At 47.0% G+C, this 15,514-nt stretch overlaps 1 protein-coding gene across 3 annotated transcripts in view; it reads left to right on the top strand.

The window, feature by feature from the left end:
- The first annotated feature begins 2,074 nt into the window (after positions 1 to 2,074).
- Positions 2,075 to 15,514, top strand: part of THSD7B (thrombospondin type 1 domain containing 7B) — a 291,869-nt gene continuing 278,429 nt past the window's right edge. For 2 of the 3 annotated variants that reach the window (XM_085228059.1, XM_085228061.1), the window contains exon 1: positions 2,075 to 2,564. The gene's annotated coding sequence lies outside the window, so the exon portion shown is untranslated. The remainder of the gene's footprint in view (positions 2,565 to 15,514) is intronic. The other variant, XM_085228060.1, reaches the window with a different exon arrangement.

Genomic DNA, 15,514 nt, shown 5'->3' on the forward strand with positions numbered 1-15,514 from the left:
TTCCAAACTCCTTCATACTCTACGTCTGTGTTATATTTTCCTGTTGCTGCTGCTTGTTTTTTTACTTCAACTCTTCTACTCAAATTAGAAAAGCATACTTATCTCCTCTATTTACTTCCTGCTTTTTTCCCACCTGTCTTTCAGGTAACGTACATTTCTCCACACAGTCCTTGAGGAACACTGAGATTTCAAGGAATAGAAGCAAAGGCAGAACGCCTGCGATGAAGGGAGCGGGCACTCAGCCTGCTGCTGGACAGACCTCTCATCTCCCTCTCGTGCTGCCTCTACTGTGGATCAGTGCTGCAGGGGCTCAGGCTGCCATTCTCAGACACTACACCAGCAGCATTAATGCAGCCCGGGCACTGACAAGCTGAGCTAAGACTTGCAGCAGCGCTGCTTCAACTCAAAGTAATGTGTGGTGCAAAAAAAAAATCTCCTCTTGGCAGAGGACAACACAAAGGCTGTAAGAGGGCAAACAGATGGGGACTGCCTCTACTCTGGTCAGGAAAAATAGAAGTGTCATTTGTGAAAAACCCCTGGCATTTCAAGAGCTGCATTCCATTGTGTCAGACAAAATGAGACCTTTCACAACTTACCGATGGGTGGGTGAGCAGTGGAGCTGGGGCTGGCCCAGCCCAGGTGAGCGCCCTCTGGCACTGACTGCAGGGTGTTTGGACTCGTGTTTTCTGGCCTCAGGCACCTCCTGGAGAAATCTGTTTTCAAAAAAGTCACCTTTGAGAAGCATTTCTACTTGGCAAGTACAACTTCTATCATGAAAGCTGCTTGAAGCATTCCTGATCAGATGGCATGTGCTTTCTGATGGGCTTTTCTTTCCCAGGTGACTTCCAGAAAGATATCTTGTCATCAGTGAGAGCAACGGGCACAGCTGGAAGCAGGAAACCCACCTTTCAGTCCTGGATAGTGACTGTATGCCCTATGCTATATATCATCATCTCTCTGCCTCCATTTCCATTCTGCTTCCTATTTCTCTCCTTTGTAAGAGAGAAGCACACTTATTTATTTCAGCTAGCACCATGCAGTCCTGGTGTCATTTGGCATCTGTGGATGCTACAGTAATACGAATAGTCATTGCAAAGCATTTTCTGATACTAAACAAATTACATAAAGAGAAAATAAAATGCAAAACACGAGTGGTAACTCACAGAAAACATGATATACATTGTTCTTGTTGGAAAACCTGTCTGGTGAGCTGAATGTCAGAGGCTGAACGGGGTGTCCTGGGGTGCAGGTGAGTGCCAAAGTGCACGGTAGGGCCTGGCTGGCATTCCAACACAGGAGCCTTGGGTCCGTGCTGCCACGTCTCTCTCTCAGTAGTCATAACTTGCTTCACGCTCTACAGAGTGTGAGAGTGAACCTTCTGTGAGAATGCAGAAATAAGATGTGTGAAAGGGTGAATAAATATTGCAGTATTTTCATTGTGTGTACTTGGTAGGTTGGATACGTGCATTAATTTTTCCTGAATAATCCTTTAATTTAGAGACTGGTTTACAAAATAACGTCGGTTGCAGTGAATAATGCCTATTTGAATTTCTAAACAGCGCCGATAGGCTGACATCGTTCAGTTTGTGCATTTAAAAAGTGATGGATTCAGTACCACCCTTCCTCCTCTTCCTGCAATCAATAAATATTCCCTTCCTAATCGCCGGCCTCAGCCATTTGGCCGTGTCCTGCACTAATTGCATTCCAGAAGATAGCAGATGTCTGCGATGACTTTGAAAGTCAGTGGGACAGCGTTCCCCGGGCACAGCTCGCAGCGTTGGCGATCGTCTGATCACGGCGTGAGTGACTTTGGGGCTGTGTGAACCCGCCGTTAGAACGCGGCGCTGAGCGTTTGATAAGGCGCGTGCAGAAGTCGGTCTCCTTTTAGCCCGCGCGTCTAAAACAACTTTCCACGGGACCTCCGATTGGGCCGGGACCTCCCGCCCGGCACAACCGCCCTCGGCGCGGAGCCGGGCGGCGCCGCCCGCCCCGGAGCCGCACGGCAGAGGGCGTCAGACGGCGGCGGTAGCTCCGGCGGAGCCGAGCCCCGTCGGCGTGTCAGGGCCGGGATGGGCGGGCGGCTGCCGAGCCTCCATCTTCGCTCCGCCCGCCCGAGGCAGCGCGGCTCTCCGCGCCGAGCGCGCGCTCCGCCCGCGGCAGCGCCCGGCGCCGCCCCGACCGCCCGGGCTCGCCCGCGGCGCCGGCTCCGCAGAGCTGCCCGCTGCAGCGCTCCCAGCCCGCGCCGGGCTGCCAGCAGGTGCGGCGGGAGGCGCGCGGGGGGTCGCGGCCGGGCGGGGCCGCGGGAGCGGCGCGCGGCAGAAGTTGCTGCGGCTGCGGGACGGCGCCGGCCGCTCGGTGCGCGGGGCGGGGATCAGCGGGGCGCTGGAAGGCGGCGGCGGCCTGCTGCTGCTGCAGCAAACTCCGGCTGTGAAAAGTAGCGGGGCTGCGACGGCGGGTGTCCCCGGTGCCGTGCTCCCTTGGCGTGGGATGGCCCGCCCCCGGCGCGGAGGTGTCGGAGGGGGTTGTGTCCGCCCATTGATCCTCCGGGCAGTGCCGTGTGCCAGGTAACGTGCTTCGCCGCGAGCGCGCACCCCGAATTTGCCTCGTGTCTGTCTGTCTGTCCGTCCGTCCGGCGTCTCGCGGCGCACCCCAAGGTCAGGAGCGAGCCGGGCGGCACGCGCTGCCTGCTGACCTCTGCGACCTGCGCTTCGCTTTGGAACAAACGAGCTGTTCTGTGAGGGAGCGAGCCCGCTGCGGGCACCTGTGGGCAGGTGTGAGGGACGGAGCTGCCGCCGCTTTGGAACCCGGAAACTTTTCTTTTTCCCCCGATTGCAGCGTGTTTAAAAGCGTTTTCTGAGGATTCGGAAATAAACGCTGCTCGTGAGTAAGCCGCCTCGCCGCGATCGCGTTTCACAGATCCGCTTTCACTCCGATAATGGAAGAGCAGCAAAGCTGTTGAGCTCCATCTGTATGCATTAGGAGAGGCGGTTGATGTGTACCCTGGGGCCGTATTATTTGCTATTTCATTACTTGTGGATCAGTAATGACATTCGGGAGAACTGCATGCGTAGCGACTGCTTTCTAGGGACGTCCCTTCACTAGAAAGCTCTCCGCTAAGGATCGCGGTGCTGCTGCGCGGCTGCCGACGCGCTGCCCTGCTATAGGAGGCACTCGTGCTGCTCGTGCCCGCTGCTGGCAGCGCACAAGTTGTGGGGTTTGCTGGCAGCGGCGTGGCTTTGTGGGGAATCCCGGAGCTCTCCTCGTGCTTCGGTATCCACGCTTTTTCTTTTTTCTTTCTTTCTTTCTTTTTTCTTCTTCGTTTTTTTCTTACCGGTTTTCAGGCTGGTACATCCAGCAGAGCGTCACAGCTCTCTTGCCTGCTTCCAGCGCTCGCTCCTTCTGTTTGCACCGAGCTATCACCGCGGCTGGCAGCGGGAGAGCTTGCGGGGAGGCAGAGCTGGAGCGGGCGGAACGTGGCCGGAGCTGCAGGTACCGCGCCGGGCTGCAGGGAGGCACGAGGGAGACCTGGGTGCCGCGCTAAGGTTGCTTTGGGTTGCCGGCAGCTGTCGGCTGGTGGGAAGGGAAGGATGGAAGATGAGCTGTGACGGGAACTTTCCCACCCAGGTGTCCAAGGCAACTGAGCTTGTTGGACTGCGCAGGCTGGAAAAGAGTGGGATAAGTAAATAATACAAATTATAAATACCCTGAGTTGGCAGTGCTGCGGTGGTAACACAAACGCGTGTCTGTTCTGCCTCCCTGCCCTCCGATGCTTCTTACACCCACCCACCTCAGCTGGAAGGGATTATGAAAGCTGAGCAACAGGGGTGCTGTTGCCGACTAACAAGGTGGTGGGAATGCCTACAGGCAGTTGCTCAGCACGGTGAGCTCTCTGTTGCAGGTAGACTTTGTGCTTTATTGGTGAGTGTTGTACCGGGGGGGCAGTGCTGTGGATGGGCTGGGTGAGGGGAAACTGCTTGAGACTGAAGAAGGAACTTGAGGTGCTCTGTAGCTAATGGACGATGTCTTGCCAGCTTGTGTTCAACAAGTGTGTGGCTGGGCTATCAGTTGTTAGGAACTTTCTTGAGTCTTGGGCTTGTTTCAGTGTTGGGTGACAAACACATGGTTTTCCCAAAACATGGCATTGCTGTTAATGAACGCAGTAGGAAGGAGATGAAGATTTCTGTTCTAGCCATGGCTTGCAGGCTCCTGTGCTATCAGTGCAGCTGGGAACAACTGGGAGTGGGTGCTGATGTGGTTTGCTGCCAGCCCCGGGTGCTTAGTGGCTGCAGGTGGGCTGTCCTGCCTCGCAGTAGTTGAGTCTCATAATATGACAGAATCTGGCTAAAAACCTCGATGCTGTCATAGACATGCCACATCCCAGGTACTTCCACGCCTGAGTTTACTCCTGAGGTGGCATTTGTGATGTTAGTGGCGTTACCTGTGTGGCTGTTTGCCTCAAGAGCACAGGAGGGTCGGCTGTGAGGAGGATTTGGGATTGCCAGGGCTCTGGTGGCCGTGTCCCATTATGTCCAGACTCCTTCCAGGCTGGTGGAAAGTGGGTGCTGTGGTAGGAGAAACAGGCAAAGCACCTCAGATAAAATAAAGTGCTGTTAATCTGAGAAATCTCAGGGAGTTGTGCCAGGGGACAGCAAAAAAGTTGTGCTGGTGGAGTTAACCAGGAGCTCTGAGTGTTGCTGTGCTCTCTGCGAGCTGCAGAAGTCCGGGTTCTGTGTCACTGACAGCGTTCTGCTGAGCTCCTGGCTCTGAGCAGATGGTTTGCTGTGTGCTGTCCTGGCTGGAACATGAAATGCTAAAAGCTTCTTCTGCTAGCCCAGGGCACGCTGCTTGCCGTAAGTGTACTGGTAATGTTCTTTTTGAGTGCCTTTCCTTGAGTCATCTTTAGGCATTCCTTTGTATTTCTGCTGTGCTTAGTTTCAAACTCTTGAGTATTAAGGACGTGCTGCATCACTTTTCTTTGCAATGCTTTTAGTTATAGTCCCTTTTTATGATTTTTATTTGCTAAGCTTTTATTATTTAGATTGTGGAAAGCTTTTCATTGCTTCTCTCTCTTCTCACACACCTCGTTTCATGCATGATGTGCCGTGTCTGCTTAGGCTATCTGCATGCTGGGCAGTTTGGGACAGCAGAGGAGGAGGCAGTGAGTATTTTTGAAGTGCTGGAGGCAGGCTGAAATAATGTGGCAGCCTTCTGTTCCCATCCTTGCTCTGGGTAATGGACAGAAGGCTACTTGTACCTCCTGGTCTGGCACAGCCTTGTGAAAGGAATATGGCCCCGAGTGATCTCCTCAGTTGTTGGGTGGAGCTGAGGCACGTTTTGATCCATCTCCCACAGTGGCTGATAACTCACGTTGGCATTTTAGCATGCTGCAAAAGCAGCCTGGCTTTCTGTCTGTTGTGTGAAAAGGAGGTTGGGTAGAGAACTCACCATTGCAGGCTTTGTAGGAGTTTGTGTTTATACATGCATGACATGACAGTGGTATTTGGTCACTAGATAGAGGTTTTTGTCTTTGCTCAGTGTGAGAATCACTGGATTTTCCCTGGACATGCAGAATTGTCTTCAGATTGCTGTTATCGCCCATCACAGAACAGCAGTGCAGTGGGAGCTGTTACACAGTGCGGGGCAGTGGTTCCTGGGGCACTGTTCCAATGGGCACTGACCCCTGTGTTGTAAGGTGCCTGGGAAGCACATATTTAGGGATCTGTGCTTCTGTTTGGATACTTGTAGTGAGCACAACATACAGTTTTACAAGGTGGAGCTGGTGAGAGCCATCTCCAGCGATGATGTGTGGTTCACATTCACCAGTACACCATTAGTGGTAGCAGTTGTATCACTAATGTGTGATTCTCATTTGAGAAAGGGAAGATTTGGGTGGTGAGGGCAGCTTGGTAGGTGAGGCCAATTTATTTTACAAACCACCCCAACAGAAACACACAATATAATTTTTTTTATTTTTTTTTTTTTGCTAATTAAAATTTTAGCTGTGCCCCATCTTGTTTTAAAACAGCCGAGAGGATAACCTGCCTTGTTTTGGAATATGCACTGAGTTATGTAATTGTTAATAAAAAAGAGAGTATGCCTGCATCAAGAAGGCAATGGATGGGAGAGCTGTGTGCAGGTGCAGCACTATGAAGATGAGTGCCATGCAGCCATCAGTGAATGGGGCTGAAACTCTGGTCTGTGTGTGGGGGCTGCTCAGTGCTGTTCTGCATCTGTGTGCATTGAGGCAGCTCCTCCAGCACGCTGCTGAGGCTCAGCATGGATGATTTCTATTCTTCTGGAGAGTAATTTGTCAGGAAATGAGCAGCAATACGCTCTGTGTGTCCGACAGTAGCACAGACAGGTCCAGAGAAAGACTTTATTTTGGGAGTGAAGTAATTTTGAACTTTCCATCAATTAAAAAAAAAAGATTTTTTTTTTTTTTTTTCCTCCCTGTTTAAAGTACTTTAGTGGCTGTGTTAAACTGAGATGGGCAGAGCTCCTCAGGACAAAGCTTTGTTTGTGAGGAGTGTGTTTCCAGCGAGAGATCCCCACCTTAGAGGATTAAAATGATTTGGCATCTTCTAAGCGTTGTCAAAGATTTCATTGCAGTGGCTTTAAGTAAAACTTTCATTCAAAATGTAAATTAAAAAAATAATCAGAATGTTAAATTTGCCCAGAATGAAACGGTCTTTCTTCTGGAATAAAACCTGACAGCGTCTGAGGGAAAGTGTTTGGATTGCTTTCAGGTAAAAGCTGGAAAGAAAATAAGCATTCGGTTCTTGTTCAATTCTTTTTGCTCAGTTTTGTGTGTGTTTTTTTTCCCTTCCCTATTTTTGCAGTTGGTCAATTGAACAGAGAAGCCCATTAATCTTATGGACCAGCTCTGAGAGCCTTGAGGATTGCTGTCTTCCTGTTCTTTCGGCTTTTGGGCCGAGCTGCACGTGGCTCTTCTTTTCAACTATCAGCCCTAGATGAAGTACCAGAGACATACACTTGAGAGAGTAACTCTCCAACAAGGGTTTCTGAGGCTTTTGTTGACAGTTCACATCATGCTGCGTTCTCTCCTGTATCTGGGGGGCTCAGGGCTGGAGTGAGGTGGAGTTTCAGGTGTTTGGTGTGTGCTGTAGTCTTTGAGGGAATCGCATGCTGAGCCGATGCACCGCACTGAGGCTGACCTGGTGGGGGAATGGGCAAATGTGGGGAAGCTTTATGAGCTGGTGGGGGGTGGTGAGACAAATATGTGGCTCGTGGGAGGGAAAACAGTAGGAAGTTGCTCAGTAGTTTGCAAAGATGATGGAAATCTGGTGTGGGGATGAGGAGAAGGGGTTGGTGCGTGAATGACGGCCGTGAGATGGTGGCAATTTGGAGCTGATTGACGATGACAGGAAGGAGCTCTGGTGAGTGAAAGCAAGAAGGAGAAGGGGCAAACGAGAAGGCTGGTGTCGAGAAGTGGGCTCAGACTGTGGATGTGAGCAGAAAGCCGATGGATTGAAACCTCTGAGTGACAAGGAGGGAAGAGAAGACGTGAAAAAGAGACATGATGCGGCTTCGATTTTAGTGAGCCGCAACAAAGAGGATGTTTTATGTCACTCTGATCATGATGGAAATAGGAGCTGGGAAGGAGAGGAGAAACCTTAATGAACAAACGGGATGGAGACAGAGATGGCGTGTCAAGTGACTTGTTCCCTGTAAAATAAAATAATGACAAAAAAAAGGATGCTCCCACCCTTCAAGAATCCGAGCCATCCACCCTCCACCCCATTTTATATATTTAGGCACATCAGTGATAATATATTACGTCAGATGCGTTTATCTGATGATATATCTGCTTATATCATGTCTAATCTTGGCAGGAACTATAACAGTAATTACATTTCCTGTCAGGCTGATCGCCTCTCCCTGCGCCTGAGCCCAGCACTCTGTGTATGTGGGTGCAGCTTTTCTTCTGGATGTTTGGGTGACTCTCAGCTCTGCAGTGCCCTCTCTCTGGCTCCAGAGGAGTTTTATAGCCAATCAGTCTTCCAAATTAGCGATAATGACGCCGTATCAGGGCTGTTTAACACAGAAGGATATTGATGATTAACTTACGATTAATTTTTTTGAGACTGGAAGCAAGAACATCTATTTGTGTTTTTTGTTTGTAAGTGTGCATGGGGATTGCCTTGTAAAAACATGCATTAATTACACTTCCAAAAGAAGGTGCCAGGTGCTTTGTGGGGCAGATCTGAAGATGACATGCTGAGGTTTTTCTCCATGTTTGGTGGTATTATAACAAATGTTAGGCAAAAGCAACAAATAATAACAGCATTTCTGAGGAAAAGAAGGAGGGAAGGTGGAAATGGAATGAGGAGTGATGGCAGTGGAAGTGAAGGACATTGCCCACAGCTCTGCGGCTTCACTGAACATAGCCCAGCAATGCCGTCCTCCTGCAGGAGGTGCAGCATGGGATGCAGAACTTTATGCTACTGTGAAAGCATTTTCCAAGTTACTTGCTAAAAATACCTCTGGAATGGAGAGCATCAGAACTGCAGCAGTGGTGAAAATGGGGGGAGCAGCTGGTCCTGGGGAGAAGAGCAGGTTCGGAGGGGAAAGCTCTGGGAATTACTGCTGTGAATGGCTGGTTTGTGGTTAGGATTAATGTCCCCGTGTCTTTTGGAAGATTCAAATAGTTCCCAGTTTGTGCTATACTTAAAAGGAAAAATGTGAATAACCCTTCTGGGACTGAGAGCTAAAGGTCAGAGATTGTGAACAGCAGCATTAATTGCTGCTCTAAAAGGAGAACCCATCAGCATCTTTAACAGGTTGCCTATGGATGAGAGCAGTATTCTGGTGAGTGATGACACAGCAAGATTCCAAGAGGGGGGACAGTTTTTTCCTTGTTACTCCATGATAAGACCATCATGCTGGTAACATGGGTGTTAGCTGTCTGCAGGTTGGAACGAGATGGTTGTGGAGGTCCTTCCAATCTATGAAGCACCGGGGTGTTATTTCGGTTGTGTACTGTGTTTAATACTCCTTATTCCAAGAAATGCTAATGTAGGCATTATGGGGCCTTGTGCCATACAGTGCTGATACCACGCTTTAGTTTATTTAAATTACATGTTGAAATTTGGTAAAAAGTTCTGGCTGTGTTGTTGGCACCCTTCCAGTAAGTGATGCCACAGTGGGTCTCCCATCCTCAGGTCGGCATCTTTGTGTTTGCAAGTTAGTTTCTGTTCTCCCTGTTTGGTGTTTGGATGCTACTGGCTTGTTAAAAAGCCCCATTGGTTTAGGATACAGGAGTTTATCCTGCGTGTGCTCTCTCTGCTCTGCTGAGAGATCATCACTGGCTCAGCTGCACTGGGAGAATGTGAATAATGGGGGAAGCAGTGATGTATGGTAGGACTTGCTGTTGCAGTGGATTGCTGTGTGTATGATTTTGTATAATGATAATGAAGCTATTTCTGTTTTCTTCTCTCACTGACATATTCAATGAATTAATGCATGTTTTCTTATGCAAGCAAGGGTCTTGGAAATCAGAAATTTCCCTGTGTTGCAGAAGGAATTCATTTATTTCTTATTTCTACAGCTCTGTTTGCAAAAGAACCCTTTGCAAAGCCACTTGTTGCTAAAACTGCATCGGGCTGTGCTCAGCCCTGTGCTGCTGTCAGCACTCCCTGCTGCTGTGTTCCTCGAAGGAAGCTGCTGTCTCTGGGGAAGGAGGGGATTTGGGGGAGAATACAGTGGTTTGCAAACGAGACTTTTTTTTTTTTTAATATTTAAATTGATTTAACTTTGTAGCAATGGGTGGCAGACTTTCTTATTTACAACTCTTTATTTTGGATATGCTGTGGAAAATTATTTAGATTTGGCTGTTGCAGTCATTTGGGAAAAAAGTAATTGCATGCCAACTGCATTTTAGACTTAGCTAATAGCAGCTTGCCTTCACCAGTGCAGTTTCTAGCAAATCCTGTTGGACTGTGCAATGATGTGCTTGGATTAAGTTTCCTCCCTATTGCGTGTTCTACAGCAAAATGCATTTTCTGTTAGGTCGGTGGATAGTTGTATGGGATGGATTTTGTTTGCTTTTGAACTAGCAGAAGCCTCCTAGGCAGTTCCATCAAATCTCCGCAAGCAGATCCTGGCTCCTGTCCCCTCCCTGCCAGATGCTGCTCCCAGGGGCTGTGGGCCAACGTGAGCAAAGTTTGATGGTAGGACGTGGTTTGGTGCTGATTCTCTTGGCGAATCACAGAACCATAGAATGGCTCGGCTTGAAAAGGACCACAATGATGGTCCAGTTCCAACCCCCTGCTATGTGCAGGGTCACCAACCAGCAGACCAGGCTGCCCAGAGCCACATCCAGCCTGGCCTTGAATGCCTCCAGGTTTGGGGCATCCACAACCTCCTTGGGCAACCTGTTCCAGTGTGTCACCACCCTCTGTGTGAATGGTGCATGGTAAAATGAGACTCTGAACGCTAAAGAAGATTAAAAATTTGTTTCCAAAGAGAAATACTTTGACTCTAGCAATAGCCTTAGAGTATGTAAACGATCTTGATTCTTGCATTCTCTGTTTATCTGTCAGAATAGGATTCCGTACGGATGGTCTTCCTTAATGCAGCCAATGTGAGTGAGGAGGGCAGCGCGTCGCTTGATCTCACATGTAGGTACTTAAGGTATTTCCCCACAGCAGCGTACTTCAGAAGTTGCAGCTCGTGTTTGTTTGGCAGCACTGACCCACGTGCTCAGGCCCTGAAGGCAGTGCCCCATGCCTGCCCTTCTCACCGTAGCCTGAGGTTTTGTGCTGCTGAGTTCTGTAACCACACGCTGCCGAAAATGTTTGCCTTTTCAGTGGATTCAGATCTCCCAGAATAAATAGCTGCAGGTTGAAGTACTGGCAGCCCAGCTCTGTGGATTACTCTCGCGTTTGTTTGGTATCTGGGGATGCTGCTGGCAGAGCTGAAAGCTCTGAGCTGATTGGTATCAAGCTTTTAAAAGGAATAGCAGAAGTGTGAGTGTCAAATTCTGCAGAAGATCTGAATATCTCCTTTTTCTTGATGTGAACTTGCCTGAAATGTTTAAAGTAATATTATAACTAATGCCTGACCTTTTAATTAAAACTTTGTTGGTTTTGTCAAGGTATTTTCCACCATAATGCTCTTACTGGCAGAGCTTTTTGTATTCTCCTCAACGGGTAAATGATTAATGGTCTCAGCACTGCCTTCTGGATCACCTTGTAAGAGGTCTCCTTCATCAATCTGGCAAGAGGATTGTATGGCAGTTTGCACCCTAATTACAGTCCCCAGCTGGGGATGTGCTGCTTAACAGATGACTTGGAGTGGAAGTGTGGTCGGCTCACGAATAGACAGCCACGGAGTTGTATGATGCTCAGCTGCAACAATTTGATTTCCTTTCTGGAAAAAAAAATTCACTTCAATATAAACAGCGTGGCAGACAAAAGCGTTTAGCTGGAATTAACTCTGTAACTTAAAGGTTTAATAATAACAGCAGTTCTGCCTCTCCCCGTTTTCATCTCTTCCTTCCCTTTCTCTTGCAGTTTTACAGACGAGGGCAGTACTGCAAGCCAGAAATTGTATTAGCAGCAGAAACATTAAGGTATTCTACAGGGCAAAACAAAAGTGATTCAAAAGGTGCTGTTATAGATAATAAGTTTTAGCATTGAACGCTTTACCCAGAAGACAGCAGATTACTTCTAGTGGCCTGTCGTTATTGCTGGCCTTTTTTTTTTTTTTTTTTATTTTGCTCCTGGCTTGTCTGTGGTGCGATGCTGGCCGTCAATTAAGATGCATTTCAGTTGGAGCTACCAAGACAACTGCCCTACTTCCACCAGACCTGTTTCTGACCATGCACGTGTGTGCTGTTGCTCAGGCTGATGCATCTGAGTGTGCTGCTCAGGAGCAGCTTAGTTAAGGACTGGAAGACAGCTGGCACAGCATCAGGAGGGCTCAGAGCAAGGTGCCCATTCTAGTAGCTGACTGTGAGAAGATAAGGTGCTAGGGAAGGATGTCATTTCTGAATTGTTTTGCTTATATATCAGTGTTATAGCAGATAATATTGCCTAACCAGACAAAGTGGTGAGTATATTGGTAATCTGCAAAACAAAACTGTCTTTTTTTTTTTTTTAATTTTAGTAAGAAGTCTGAGATTTATCTAAGTACTGCTAACTTCCTACTGGGTAACATGTACTTGGAGGATAAAGGCAGTAGAAAGGGGCACTGGAGACTGAAGCTGGGCATAGGAAACGAGTGCAATTTGTACCTATATCCCAAAAAACTGGACTTGAAGACTAGCATTTGTGTTTAGGGCAATAGTAATAGTTTGTGGTAAAAGTGTGGGTGTTACTGACCTCCTTTGACCAACTTGGAGAGGGAAGGAGAAGTCTTGCGACTCAGTGAAGCAGTTGCACATATCTGAGCTTAGTTCAAATGCTGCAAGGTGTTGCCAAGTGTTGGGAGTCTGCTCTCTGCTTGCAAGCTCATGTCACAGAGGATGGACGAGGGCAGATAGGCGTATGTGAGGGAGGAACTTGTCACTGCCTTGTGCTTGATTTACAAGAAATCCATGTACAGTGTTGTCATCCCTGGAGATGGTCAAATAATACTTTGTTATGGTGCACTTACTCTTCTGGGTTTCTTTCTCCATGGCAAATGGAAGGATTGATCCCAGAGCTGTTATACAAAACATCTGTTATCCAGAAATCATATGTACTGTGAAGTAGAATCTCTTCTGAGAGGTCATCTGGAAAGCTCTGCTTTCTTCATTCCAAGTTTTTGATCAAAACTCATGGTTTCCTGATGTTTTGGTTTCTATATGCTCCTTCAACTCCCATCTGGGGGAAGCAGTCCTTCCATTCCAGCAGTCCTTCCATTGCTCGTCCTTTCGGCTGAAAATCGAAGGCAGTCTATATCTTCTGTTTTTCCTTCTTGTTAAAAACTCAACGCAGTGCTTGCTCCGTATCTGTCTTTCAGATGGGATGGCACCACGGTTGTTCGATGTTTGCACGAGCGTTTGTCATCCTGCAGTATGCAGAAGCAATTGGAAGCAAATAATCCAGGTTGCTGCAATTTCTCATATTTTGTGTCTTTCCAGTTGTGCAGCTGGAGCTCCTTCTCTGAGCTGCACTGACACACGGTGAGGCAGCACACCTCACACAGCAGCTCAGCTCTGTTAATTGTTGGCTGTGCTGCCTTTTGCCCAGCCTAGTTTGAGCACTGTTGCTCCTTCAGGTTTTATTTCAGGACGAATGCACCATAGGTACTTGAAGAGGAAAGCATTTTCTCCTAAATTACTTTAGCAAATGGAAGCCTTTTTTTTTTTTTTTTTTTTTTTTTAAACTGAGGCTGAAGACTTTGTCTTGGCTGCAAGCCTGGGAGATTTAAACATTTGCTGTTCCTTTTATTGTTCAGACCTGCACTGCATATTTTAAGGGAGTGAGCAGTCTGTCAAGTTATTAGAAATCATTACTTTGCTACGGAGTTATTGAATGGATGTGCAAACAGGTGTTTGTCAGGTTTTGCCTTCTGGACTGAATATTTTTGATGTTTCAGGAACTTTTATGTGCAGTCAACCATGGCACTTTGTACAGGAGAACGCTTGATTCAGATTATCCGAGCAATCAGGGAGCAGAGATGTGGCTCTGTGATTCATAATTGAAATTTAGCCTTTAGATTAACTTCATTAGTATGCTGTTGAACAAGGACCGGGTGTTAATAAATGAAAAATCCTTCTGGGTTTCAGCACTGAGTGCCACTGCAGGTCTTTGCAGTCCATTATGAATATTTTATTTTTGCTGTGACAGCATTATTTTAGATTTGAGCATGTTCGTTTTGGTTTTATTCGTCAGAATTGTACAAATGTTTCTGTGAGAGATGGAGAAAGGTTTTTATCTCACATAAGGTGAAAAACAAAGTTCTTCTGGGAAAGCCGTGTTTGTGAGCCATTCTCAGATCTGGAAAAGGAATTCTAGAGAACAGACTGAAGTTTCCCTTCCAAATGACATTTTAGAGTAGCGGTGAAACCAAACATTTCTTCAAGTCCTTTCTGGGGAAGTAGAAAGTTAACAACCATCTCCACTCATTAGATGATAGGCTTGTAAATGTTGTAATGTTGTAAAATTGGACTTGTTTATTCTATTGAGATTAAAAATGTTCATTTAATTGCTTCTATGTTTGTTTGCTCTGTAAATTTTTTTTACTTGATTCTCATTATTCTTTTTGGATCTGGATTTGCAGTTCAGCAAAAGCATCAAAGGTACTTGACTGCATTTGAATGTGCTGGGACTTCAGGTAACTGCTTCAAGCTCACTCCATTCCTGGCACTTAATGCTGTCTATCACGTATCTGTGTGCTGCTGCAGATGAGAATTCAGACTTCTGTGGTGGAAGTTTTTGGGTGCAAAATAAAGGTGAATGTGGTTGAACTTCCGGCACCTGTGCCATACCTGTTAGGAAGCTGTTATTGTTTCTACTTCTTAGGCTGTTTTCATATTTTTATGTCATGTTTTGTATGCTCTGTGTGGCTTTATGGAAGATTTGGATGGATTCTCATTTGTTATACAGCAATACTAAGAAAGCATATTCAAGGAAAAAATACCGAGTTACGGAATGGAAAAGAAGATAATAGGGATTTTTGGTTCCTTTCCATCCTCGGAGCTGCTGTTGATCTCCCTAAAGCTGGTATCAGAGTGTGTTTTGAGTTATCTGTACATATGCTCTTCAGTGGAGAGTCGTACACTTGATGTAAGTCTGTGTATTTTGAGGTGGCACAGCATCTGCTGCTGCAGGAAAGGATTAGAATTCAGCTTTTTTCTCATTGCAGCCTTGAGAGAGGCTGAACAACAGAGCAGGTTGGTGTCGAGTTCTTAAAGGTTGGCAGCAGGTTTGAACTCGCGGAAGTCTTGCGCTGCATTAGAGGAGTTCAGCTCTGGGGAGCTTCGTGGCAACTGAGCAGCTTTGTTCTGTGACAGACACGCTGCTGATGTCTGAGAGTTTGCAAAGGAAATATGAAGAGAAAAGCAGAAAGGGTTTGTTACAACGCAAGTGTTTGGTTCAAGTCCTTGAGTAATTGTGAAAAGTGTAGGCTCTGATCTCTTGGCATATTTGAATGGAAATACGTATTTTTCTATCAGGCTTTTCCATGCAGGTTTGCAGTATGGCAGGAGGAGACTTAAAAATACTGGAAGTTGTGCCTGAGAAAAATCAGTTTGTAGGAGGCAGTTCAAGATGAATGGAGTTCCATAATTTCCGTTATTTCTTTCCATGGAAGACTGGTCCTAATTAAAGGTAATGTTCCCTACCACTCAGAAGGAGCTGCTGTCAGGAAACCTGGAATTGAGTTTCAGGGATTGGCTTTGGGGTGTAGGGGGAACTTGACAAGGAAGTCATTGCTAGATCCAGCTTCTCACAGCCACTTCATGGAGGAAGTAAGGCATTTGACTTCCAGATCCAGAAAACAGTATCTAGAAGGATTGCAGACAAAACAAAAATCATTTTTAACTTTTATTTCTTTTTTTTTTTCT

The sequence above is a fragment of the Meleagris gallopavo genome, chromosome 7 (assembly GCF_905368555.1).
Source record: "Meleagris gallopavo chromosome 7, MGAL_WU_HG_1.1, whole genome shotgun sequence".
In the NCBI taxonomy this organism is placed as follows: Eukaryota; Metazoa; Chordata; class Aves; order Galliformes; family Phasianidae; genus Meleagris; species Meleagris gallopavo.